Genomic DNA, 12,578 nt, shown 5'->3' on the forward strand with positions numbered 1-12,578 from the left:
CTACGTCTGAAAGGAAGAGGGAAGCGGGGAGACCTGGCCATCTGTGGTCAGCTTTTGGGAAGACCTTGAGAAATGTACACTCAGAAAGGGAGACTCTGGAAAAGGACAACTTTCCCTAAAACTAACCCAGCCGATATAAGCAAAACCAAAAGAAGAGGTGCATAGATTGGTTAATTCTGTGACAAATGTGCCGCATTAGGCCGAACCATCCAAACTCATTTGTTTGGAAGGTAAATTGCCTTTCGAAAAACATAGCTGTGTTAAATCGGTGTTTAAAAATTCTTCTTGGCTCTGCAAATACTCAGTCTTGAGAAAAGAGATGCCATGACCCTGAACGTGTTTTCAACTGCCCAGAAAGTGAATCCTAGGATATTCGAGCTAGAGAATGAAAATAAGCGACTCCAAAGTCCTCATTTTCTAACACAGATCAGGAGGCAGAGCAGTGGCTGGCCCACGCTGTGCCCAGAACCCAGCCTATTCCCTCTGTCGTCACGGTCTCTGCGTCCCACCACATTGCCTTTAGCCTATCTATCGCAGACTATTTTTCTTCTTCCACTTGGTGAGAGAACGTTCCCCCCAATTACGGGATTGGGATTTATGAAGATAATTGAAAAGTGCTGAGCTCTACTGGCCTTCTCCCAGATTCTGAGATGTCAGAGGAAAGATTTCAACACGCTCACGTGAAATCAAGTGTCAGATGGCAAGAGCCCCAGAGAATCTTAAACCCAAGGTCCCGGTCCTATCTTGCTCTGTTTTGCTTTGAACTTCTACACTTCAAATAAGGCTTAATGTAAGTCGACCCTCAGAAACATCCATTTTTCTCAGCACAGCTGATATTAGAAGGAGCTTTGGAGATTCTTCCCAGATAATGCTAAGGATGTGAGATGTGCCTGGGGATAGGAACATGACTTGGAGAGTTCTTTTCTTTTGATATTTCTTAACTAATAGTGAAAGAGATGGAATATTGTCCATTTTTCAAACAAACTTTATTTTGGAATAACTTTAGATCTAATTTTGTTGGAAATCTAGATAATACAGAAAGTTCTCATATATTCCTCTCTCAGTTTCTTCTCTACTGCAAACGTCTTATATTAACATGGTACATTTGTCACTACTAAGGAACCAAGATTGGTAATCATTGTTAACTAAACTCTGTACTTTATTTGGATTTCACTAAAAAATTTTTCCCTAACATCCTTTTTCTGTTCCAGGATCCCATGCAGGAAACCATATTACATTTAGTCATCTGGTCTCTTTAGCCTTCTCTGGTCCATATCAGTTTTCTCAGACTTTCTTTGTTTTTGTTGACCTTGACAGTTGTGAGGAGCACTGGTCAAAGATTCCACACACTGTCTTTCAATGTGGGTTTGTCTTTTATATCTTTCCCACAGCTAGGCTGGGGTTTGGGGCTTGGGGAAGGAAGACGCAGACTCCAAATGCCATTTTCATCACACCATGTCAAGGGTGTGATGTACATGACTTGCCACTGATGATAATCTTAGTCACCTAGGTGGGTCATGGACTAAATAAAAAATGCCATGACTTCTTAACCATGTTCAGAATTCACCTCATTTCCCAATACTCTGCTCACTACATCTCCCCGAAATATAGAGGGACCAACATTTTTCAAAACATCCCACATTCTTTTCCCCTCCAGCCCTTTGTTCATGCTACTGCCTCTGCCTGGAGCACTTTCTCCTTTGCCTTGGCCAATCCCCACTCATCTGTTGACATTTGGTTCCGACTTTATTTACATTACTTCTTCTGGGACCCTCACTACGCAGTAGGCAAGACAGGGATCCCCACTCTTTGCTCCCACAGCACCCACTTCATACCGTTGGCATGCTGTTTCCTACGTGTCTACTGCTCTACCACCTCCCTCTCCTCTGAGCTTCTTGAGAAACATGACCATATATAAAAATTATTATATATTTTTATCCTTAGGCTCTAATACATACAAGGAACTTAAGAAATGTTCATGGACCAGATGAATGAATAAATAAATCTGAGCCTTATCACATTGTTCAGTAAATATAATCTCCATTTAAAAATGGGAAAACTGAGGTTCAGGGATGCTTTATAACTTCCTGAGGTCACACAGCTAGTAAGGGCAGAGCCAGGGCTCAATCCCAGGCCTTTTGACTACATGCTTCTTGTCAACTTCAGTGTTGATATTCTAAGAATCTGAAACCCCAAGGGTCTGTCTGCTACCTGGTGATGTGTGTAAATCCTTTAGTAGCTGCAGGCTGCTGGTATTATGTTGTCTTACTTCTTCCTCTAGGTACAGTTATTACTTTTTGGGTCTTGACTACAGTGTTCTAATTTAGTTTAATGTACTTGGTATTGAACCTTAACTGTAAGAGCCCTATATTCTCTCCTAAAATTTGATGCAGGGTACCTAAGGGACTCCAAAGGGTTGTCTCTCTTAAATCAAGTTTATTTTAAGAGTGTGCCTAAGTATTGGAAGAGCAATTGTGATCATTTATAATGTTTGCCATCTCTTCTCATGATATTTTTTCTAGAGAAGCAATTGCTAGTCCTAATTTGGATATAATCAATGGTCTCAGTTCATAAAGATCAAAATTTGAGCATATCCTTATTTCACAGAGGATGACACAGAGATCCAGGGAAGTTAATCACCTATTGAAGGCTGCTCAGCCAGATGCGGATGAGGCCACGTCTTGAACCTCCTCTCTCTGCTCTTTCTCTCCATCACTCAGCCTCCACGAGAGTTGGCTGAATTCCAGAATACAATGTAAGTACATAAATTCTCCAAGAAATATGATAAAATCCTAGAGTTCCTGAAGACAGAATGAAGGAAACACGGGCCACAAGTATATCCCCTTTCCCATCTCTTGTTTTACCTCCTTTTACTCTTCCTTTTTCCTCCTCTTTCCTCTCCTTGAGCAAGTGGGTGACAATGAGAGAGAGAGAGAAGCAGGCAGAGTTCCAAACTCATTATAACATCTAAACTTAACCTACCGCTAAACAGACATATGCTGGATTTTCTAGACGAGTTCCAATTTCAAGTATTCTGTTCACTCTCCCTGAAGAATTTCTCACAGTGTTCAATTCAAAAGGAGAACTCATTCCTTAGAGCAAAGGTGAGCAGTACTTCTGGCTGCACCAAGGAAGCTTCAGCTGAATGGCACCTCAGGTGAGGTTTTCCTTCTTAGCATTCTGCGTCCCTTTTGTTTTCTTACCCAAAGTCTCAGGTCGCCCAATTCCCCGTTAACAGTTCGTTAAGCATCTTATCCACTGCCATCCACAACTGCCCGTCCAAGGACATCCCAGCTATGACAGCAGCCAACAAACTCCTATGGTCCCCTGCTCTGCTTTCTTTTGAGTGGCTTCCAAACTAAGAATGGTTTTCACATTCTTAAATGGTTGAAAGTAAGTCAAAAGAATAATAATAGTTCTTGACATATGAAAAGTATATGAAATTTAAATTTCAATGTTTTTGGAGTTTTTAATTTCATCAATTAGAAATCTGTAGAAATAAGTTTTCTCTCTTTATATATGAGCATCTATATAATAGCCTCAATTTTGTCTCTTGGCCCCGAATGCCTAAAATAGTATTTATTATCTGGCTCTTGACATAAAAGGTTTGCCCTCTCCATTACAGAGAAAGATTTTAACATCGTGGTTAAAAGCTCAAGTCTTAGAATTAAGCAGACTTGAATGGGATTCCAAGCTGTGGCACTTCGTAGCTGGGTGACCTTGGACATGTTACATACCCCTTGCAAGTTTACTACTCATTTATTAAATGGGAAAAAATGGCACCTACTCTGTAAGAACGTTATGAGGATTAAATAAAATGATGCATGTAAGGCACTTTAGCATGTGACTGGTATATGGTACTCAGTGTTAGCAATGATCAGTGTCTACATGATCATCCCCATTATCTTTGTCATTATTCAGAGAAACTCTTCTGAAGCTCAGTTCTGAAACTCTAAATCTCTCTAAAGTGAGTCTTCTACAGAAACAGTGATTACCAGGAGAAGGCTGATAACAGAAAAGCATGCAAAACTCCCCAGCCAGAGGTTGTGATAACAGAGAAGCTGCATATGAATCTCTCAGTGAGATGTTGATCTAATTAAGTTTATGCACATTATGGTGTCGACAAGGCTGAACTCTCAAAGAGAAGGCATCTTCTTATTAACAGAGTTACTTATTGTGCCAAATAAATCTTCAGTTATTGAAATAAGTATATGATGGAGGAGGAAACTTGCTCAGTGATGATAAAAAAAATATATTATGTACGTAATCTTTTTGCACTGGTGCAGTCTTCCCTAAGTCCTTGCCATTTCTAGCTCACATACTTCTCATTATTTTCATTTGAGATTATTCAATAACCCTGCCTCTGCCTCCTCCAGTCCACATTTACATTACATACACACATTCTTTAATTCATCTTTGAGAAAGCCAAAAATGTAAAAATAGCAATGCATTATTTTCTTTTAAATATTTATTTTCATTAAAAATGCAGTATAACCATATTACTGAAAATTCAGGAAAGAAGGAAATAAAAGGAAAAGAACCAATGTCTCATCTCAGATCTCATTTTTCCTGAGCCTATGTCTTTTTAGAGCTGTCATCTTTAAGAAGTTCTATTTATTTTGTTCGACGATTTCACATACTGCAATTTTCACTTAATTGGTGAGAGAACTTTTCTATATTATTATATAGTCTTCATAACCATTGTTTAGTTGTATGTAGGACACAGCTAATCTAAATGGTGACATTGAGGGACACAGAGAAAGATTCCTTTCTCCAAGCCGACACGGTCCCGCACCAGGTACCCAGCCGGGCCAGCAGAGCATGGGCTAGATTTCAGGCGCCACTGATCTGCACCTGCCCTTGACTGGGTGGCCTTGTGCAGTGAACAGTCGAAAGCACTGTGCCCAGCAGCCCTGCCATAAGCGTGTCTGTTCTCCTGGACTCCTGGGCTATGAATCACAAGATGGCAGCCCCTTGTCACTTCATCTGCTTTCTTATATCACTGAGTTTGGGTTCTCCTTTAAAGGTGTGATAGTTGTAGTACTGCCTAGGACAGGCGGGGGGAATAATGTGCAGTCATAGGCAGGACTCAGGAGTCAGGTGCTGCGCTAAAATCCCACTCCTCCACTGCCCGCTGTACAACTGACATACAATAAACACATGTTTGGTCTTTGTCTTCAGTTCCTGGCACAGATGTCTTAAAACCCTTGGTATTTCCTGAGTGATAGAGGTATCTTTTAATATTTATAACGAGCCCCTTCTGACTATGCATGGTTTATGCAAATGAGATGTCCTAGGGTGGGAGTCCCTAGACAGCTTCATGGTGAAGCTGCCCATCAAAGAAACCAAACTTATGATTAGAGAGTGAGAACTTTCAGCTCCCGCATCCACCTGCCTCACCCCTGACCTCAGGGGAGTGACAGCAGGCTGGAAAATGGGTTATACAAATCAATGAAATCTAACTATGAGCAGTGAACGCGCATGCAATCTATATACATGCCTTACTGCTAAATTATACACCTGAAATTTACAGGATTTTGTTAACCATTGCCACCATAATAAAAAAAAAATTCTAAATAATTAAATAATAAAACCAAAAAAATAATAAAATCACTGAGATGCACAGAGCCAGGCTGGAGCGCACACTAGTGTGCTGGAGGGTGGGGTCCCCAGAGAGGGAGTGGAAGCTCCTTGCAAACCTTACGTCCCACACACCTTGCCCTGTACATCTCTTCTATTTGGTTGTTTCTGAGTTCTATCCTTGATAATAAACTGGAAAATGTAAGTAAGCATTTTTTTTTTTTTTTTTAGTTCTGCGAGTCATTTTAGTGAATTATAGAACATGAGGAGAGAAATCATGGAAACCTCCAAAACTGTAGTCAGCTGGGCAAAAGTGTGGGTAGCCTGAGCACTCGTTTTTGCATTTGGTGTCTGAAGTGGGGGGCACTTCACTACTGCTAAGGTGGGGTCTACACTAACTCGGGGTACTTAGAGTCAGAATTAAATTGAATTATTCGACACCCAGCTGGAGCTAGAGAATTGGAGAACTGGCATGGAAAAATGACACACACGTGGTCAGAAAACACAACCCAACGCCCTCACCGACTGCCGCAGACAGTTCACAGAGGAGGAGAGACTTCCTGAGCATAGTCCAGACACCCCTGCTCTCCAAATCCCAGCCCTTCACCATCTCCCACAGAGGCAGTGCAGACATGCTTCTTAGGCAATACATTCCCAAATATCCAATCATCCAGGGACAACTTGGGGAAAGAACGGTCTCAACCATCGGAGGAAAAAATGAACTTTGGAATCGCTTCATAATGTGAAGTTTGTCTCTACCCATGTCATCTGTAAACCACGTTATCCCGCATAGTAGAGTTGGTCCTTTTATTAAACCTCCCCCCACTCCGCCCTTCTCAACTGGGCCTCTTGGAGCTTGCAGAGAAAAAGAACAGAGCCCATGGCGAGGGCTGCTGCCTTCATCACTGGAGGAAATCCAGTGCAATTGCTGCTCTACTGAAGATTCAATTAAATTCTCAGCCAAAGGCCCTTGGTTCTCTGATGCTTCTGTCTAGGGAAAGAAGGGGAGGGAAAGGTCCTTGATCTCTCAGTGACTCCAGGTTTTGCTCTCAGCTTCGTCGACATTTTATTCATGTCTCTGTAGTGGCACTCGGCATTTCAGGATTTGTATTTCCGTTCCCTTCCACCCTCACCTCCATCCACCCCACTAAACCGTATGCACCTCAAAGACAGGGTCGGCTCGCCATGCACAGCCCGGCGGAGTGTCTGGCCATAGCAGGCATCTAGTAAATAAGTGAGCGAGTTCGTGTGTGTGTCTGTGTTTGCAAATAAGGGATGGATGAATAAACAAACAAAGCACTGATTGGGATAACAAGATCCACCTTGCAGGATCCTTGTGAGAAATGAGTAAGAAAACTTCGGGAGAACCCTGGACACAGTTCCTGGTCTTTGTCTACGCGCATTAAACGTTACTTTTCTTCCCTTCGTTTTCTAGATTCAAAAGTTCCCATTTAGCTTCCATGGCTTATGACAGCATTATCATTTATATGTTGGTTTACTGTTGTAATTGGACACATTTAAGAAGGCTTCGGCTCAGTTTTTGTCTAAGCTTTTGGCTATCGGGCATGTTATTTTAACACAGTATTTGTTAGTGTGTTCCAGGGAACGAGAAAATCTCTACTTGCATGTTGTAAGAAAAAGGGCCTCTTTGCCAAGAATGATTAAGCACTATGGGCAGCATCTATCTGGGATTATAACAACCGAGTCACTTGAAAAAAATAAAGAGTTTATGTGAAAGAAGAGATAGTCTTTAACCTGAAGGAAGGGGTAAAAGAATAATCTGCATATTGCAAGGATTTAGGGAGAAAGTGGCTAGGAATATCTTAATTTAAAATAATATATAAAAACCACCCCACCATTATAGGAAGACAGTCTTTAACCTAAAAGGGGGAATATATGAAAATATTATAATAATTTAGAGAAAAAGTTGCTAAAAATATCTTAATTCAAAAGCAGATACTAAAACTAGACAGCCATAACCAGTATGTAAATGCAATGCCTTTCCAGATACTATATTTAATCATTAAAAGAGAAAACATTTTCAAGAATTGATTCCCTATTTAATTCTGTTTAGTTATGTGTGTATATGTGCTTTCTTTTATCTTTACTTAATAAGAAGCAAAACAAAATAGACTGGAACTGCTAAGTCAAGTTATGTCGCTTTAGCCCATCGGAGCCTTTCTCCCCTACCCTCTCCCCCCCCTCCCCCCGCAAGAGATTCAGGTGACCTAGAAAGCGTTTGAAGTAAGTTAAAGTGGGATTTTGTTTTTCTTAATCGTGCCCAACCGCCTCAAAAACAAAAACAAAAACAGAAGCTCTCTGCCCTGGGCTATATAAAACCGAAACTTGGCAGGCATCCATAAACCTTGCCACGGTTCTTTTAAAATCTTCAGAGACACAGCCATTGTTTCCCTTGCACAGAGCCTGGGACATTTAGGTATGACCATCATTTAATTTATTCTCTCCTTCTTTGTGATGACAAACTTTTTTTGCGTGTCTAAGTTTCAATTACAGGAGACTGACTGGTGCTCCTATCCAGTCCTCGTTGGATCAGAGCAGAATTCAAGGGGGCTCCTGGCACGGGCCTTCTGAGCAGGAGAGAAGCCAGATTATTTGTGCGGCTTAATTTATATCCAATACGGTTACAATATGGTGTGTCTGATGCCGGTGACGATCGCTTGGAAGCCAGCCACGGTTTCCCTTCTCAGTCTGGCTCTGGCAGGGTGTACATTTCAGGCCCGTTCCCGCCCAGGCTTCCTTCTATTGTAACCAAAAGATTCTGATTCGGTTTGCAACAAGCCCAGCTCAGTCCCCACGGCCAAAGAGGAAAAGGAACAAGGCACGTAAATACATCTGACAAAGTCATCAGGGATTAGAAAACAGAATCTGGCGATAAATATGCTAATTGGGTCATTTGAAATTTCCCTCGCAGGGTTCTTTGAAAATGCAATCTCAGAACTGGAGTCCGGAGATGATTTTTGCACCATTAAGGAGACATATGAGAGAGATGAAACTTTTTAACGGCATTTAAATATTTTCCAGTGGCGAGTTAATAACTTTTCAGTCCACACGAGGGAAATTTCAATGATGCAGTTAGGAATAAGACCCGCCCCCCCCATCCCGGCCCCAACTGCCTGGTGATGGACCTGGCAAGCCCAGAGCACACCCTCTTCTCCAGACACCAAGTGCAGCTGGCTTCAGTGTTTAATGAGCACTTAGTGAATGCTTAAGAGTTCAGTTCAGCTGCTACTTAGGAAAAAAGAAATGGTATTTTTTTTTTTCTCTAATGCAATGGCATCAAAGTTTTAATTACGTTTTGCCATTTCACGGAGGGGAGTTTTGGCTGTTTCATCGATCTGTAGGTTGTGTGTGGTTCAGCTTAGCATGTTTGTTGTTAGAAGTCTGGATCATTCCAGGAAGGCTTCCCTTGAGTTTGGAAGAGGAAGAGAGAAGGCAGCTAGATGCACTTCCTTCAAGGTCATCTCTCAACACCCCGGACTGAGCTCTGAGCTCCACCTGGGGCCACGGAATCCTGTCTCACCCTCACCGTCATTTCCCATCCTAACAGGGGCAGTTGTCCTAACGTCACTGTTTTCTTGTCTTCCCTCCTCCCCCAGCTCCGAGTTCCTCTAAGGAAAGGACCAGGTGCCCCTCCCTCCGGGATTCCTGGCTCTTCCATGAGCCCTGGCATGTAACGAGCCCCAAACAGATTTTTATTGAATAAATGAGGGTGTAGGGCCCATAGAAATAAATGATGCTCTTATGATAGAAAATGTCTATGTGTTGAAAAGATTCCATGTCCTATTTTCCTGTTAAGACTATATGCATAATCCCTGTACTGTTCTAGAATATAATCTTTGAAGGATGAAGATAAGAGGATCTTGGAGTGTAGCTCTCAACATGACTGATGATCAAAATCACACTCGAACATTAAAATACATCCCGTGAAACTGTAGGATGGAGATTTATAATACAATTGCATCATCATCATCATCATTATTATTGTTACTATTAAGATCCCCATTTGATTCTGAAACATTAGAGCTCCTGCTTTTGAAATTAGATCATCTAATCCTTGCAGTTGATGGATGAGGTCACTTACTCTGGAAAGGATAAAATATTTGCCCAAGGTCACAGTGCAAGTGATTGGTAGTAGAGGGAGGACTTGGAGCTAGGTTTCCTGATTCTTGGGGTTTTTTTTGGTCTCTTTCTTGTGGGTCAAGTCATTAAGAATCTACTGGGTACCCACTATATGCCAGCATTCTGCTGAATATTGGAAATAAAAGACAAATAACAATAAAGTGCTTCTTCACCGAGCACTTAGTATGGATGAGGTGGTGAGGGAAATGCTTTATATAACATATGTAACATATTTATCATTGAATCAGAGAATTTCAACTTAAAGAGGTCAACTTGCCCAACGGGGAAAAAAAAAAAAAAAACACTTGCTTTTAAACGGCAGCCCTGCCCTGAAAGAATTCAGTCTAACAGAAGAGATAAGTCCTGAAGAATTAATTTAACTCTGTGATTTGGTGGGTTTTCTCCTCCCACCATTGTGCTTTGCCCTCCCTTCCCTAGAGCTGGTGACTTTGATAAGGAAGCCTGACCTGGGGGAGGAGGCAGGCTCTTACGTGTAGTAAGGTACAGGAGACATGTCCACAGGAGCTCACCTTTGTGGAATAAAGATCTGAATTTTATGTATTTATTTATTTATTTATCTTACTATAATCCACTTGGAGACCAGAAAACTGTGAGGCTCACTGCTTCTCCTCCCCACCTCTATCCCCCAAATCTGAACTCCTGCTAGGCCTCTATCACCTGCAGAATCAAACAAATATGAAAAAGAATATGAAGAGCAGGTTTTGTTTCATGGTAGGATGAGGGAGTGATGGAATTAAAGGGCTGAGGGTGCTGATTTAAGAGAAAACAGGATAAGTGGGATCACACGCTGCGGATGGTGAAGGTGGCTGAGGAATGTGCTTGGAAAGCCTAGGACAAAACCCCCAGATTCATGAAATGGAGCTTGGGGACAAGACGCATTCTCTAAAAAAGCCACTTCCAAAATCCCATCATTTTGTGGATTCTCTATTGGCCGGGTTATAGCAATAGGAACATGAACCATATTGCCAGGACTTCACACGCTCTTTGGGTCTTCCTGGCTGTCGTTAACACTTTAACATAACACACCGATCCACCCTTCTCTTCCATGACAGAATGGAGCAAGAAACAGAGCACTGAGTACATTCCAGAAGTGCTTTGAAGACCAGATAAAAGAGAAACCGAATTTGCCTGAGGATAAGGCACAGGGGACAAAGAAAGTCTGCAGGGAAGGTTTGGGGAGACTTGAGTTACCTGAAGTCTTCACTAGACTTCAGGAAGGACAGTCCCATCCTGGGGCAAGCCTTGCAAGTGCACCTAGGCTTGAAAGCATGGCCTGTTTAGATAACGCTGGACAGGCGCTGGCTCTCCCGTTCCAGGATTTTGCTGAAATGCAGAGTCTTAGGCCTCCCTGAGACTCAACTTTGATAAGTTTTGAGGAGTTTTGTTTTGTTTTCTGTTTGTTTGTTTTTTAAACTGGATGTACATACCTAGAATTCAGGAAGTCCCTGAACTCGGATGGGAAACATTTTACATTTTTATTTTCACTAACCTTTAAGTGGAGATTTTAGCATTTTGAAAGTAGGCAACAAACTAGGACAGTATTAGTAGCATCTGTGTTGTCACCAATAGAAACCACAAATAGTTTGATGCCACATCACTGCTGTGACAGATACCTTGAAATAATGTTTATGCCGAAATAACAGAAGTTATTAAATTTGATGCAAAATTTTGTTACTTTACGTGTTAATAAATAAGCATATATATTACTATATCAGGAAACTTATATACAGTTATAGAGATAGAAAACTGTTTACTCAGTTTTCTTCATGATTTTCTGTATTTAATTGCCTGCTTAAAAACATCGTTTTGAGAAGTGGGTTCAAAGGCCACAAGGGTCTGTGTCACAAAAAGTGGAATTACTTCTTACAGAGTAAATTCCAGGAATCCCCATGTTTAACATGCAAACCTGATATTTCTGATGGTAGTGGTCTTACACTGCAGCCAATCACATTGCAGGAGACAAAACTGAAAGACCAGAGCAAAGGAATTTCTGTTCAGGGAGGAGCAGAGGCTCCGAATCCGCCAACGGGCCGAACTTTGAAAGACCCTGGTGTGGGTTGCGTGCGTGTGTGTGTGTGTGTGTGCGTGCGTGCGTGCACGCGTAAATGTTCGTGTTTGTGTATACATGCGTGCCTTTGTGTGTGTATAGAGGAATCGAGGTGAAACAAAGCTTTGGAGAGGAACAATCCATGAAAATGCGACTGGAAAGTCACCTAGGCTTAGTTTGCAAGTTTTTCCAAAATAAGTTTGTTAAGCACAGCACAAAGAATGTCCCAATCTTGAACTTAAATGTGAAGTCATAAACGAGTAATGCATACCACTTAGCCGCCCAACTGTAATTTATCTGTCACTTCTTACGGCCGCCGTTAAACCACAGAAGCGAAGCTACTAGGGTTTGTGACAACGGTGGATTTATGTGTGCACCGTGTCTCTCACGAGCCTGAAACCCAGGCCAAGAACGGGAATAAAAACAAATGAGCCATGAGACAAAAGTAACAGGAAATGCCAAGAAACTAGCGCCCTCCTGGTAAACTCGAGGTGGGGAGCTGGGGGAACAAGGATCCCCCTTTTTTGCCTCAGGATCATTCTGGAAAGGTTAACGTACCACTCCATTTTATAAAGAGAAAGAAGAGGCTGCCAGAGATGATAGGCAAGCCCGCCCACGGTCCAACTTCAAGTGTTTTATTTGATCTCTTCATGTTTTAGTTATAAACCACATTCATTTGTGGGTCTAAGGGAAGTAAAAACTAAATTTAGTATATATTTACTACGAGACAGGTAATTTATATACTTGATCTCATGGAACTTTCAGGGGGCTACTCTGATCCCTTTTGATC

The sequence above is a fragment of the Pteropus vampyrus genome, unplaced genomic scaffold, assembly GCF_000151845.1.
Source record: "Pteropus vampyrus isolate Shadow unplaced genomic scaffold, Pvam_2.0 Scaffold59, whole genome shotgun sequence".
Taxonomy (NCBI): Eukaryota; Metazoa; Chordata; class Mammalia; order Chiroptera; family Pteropodidae; genus Pteropus; species Pteropus vampyrus.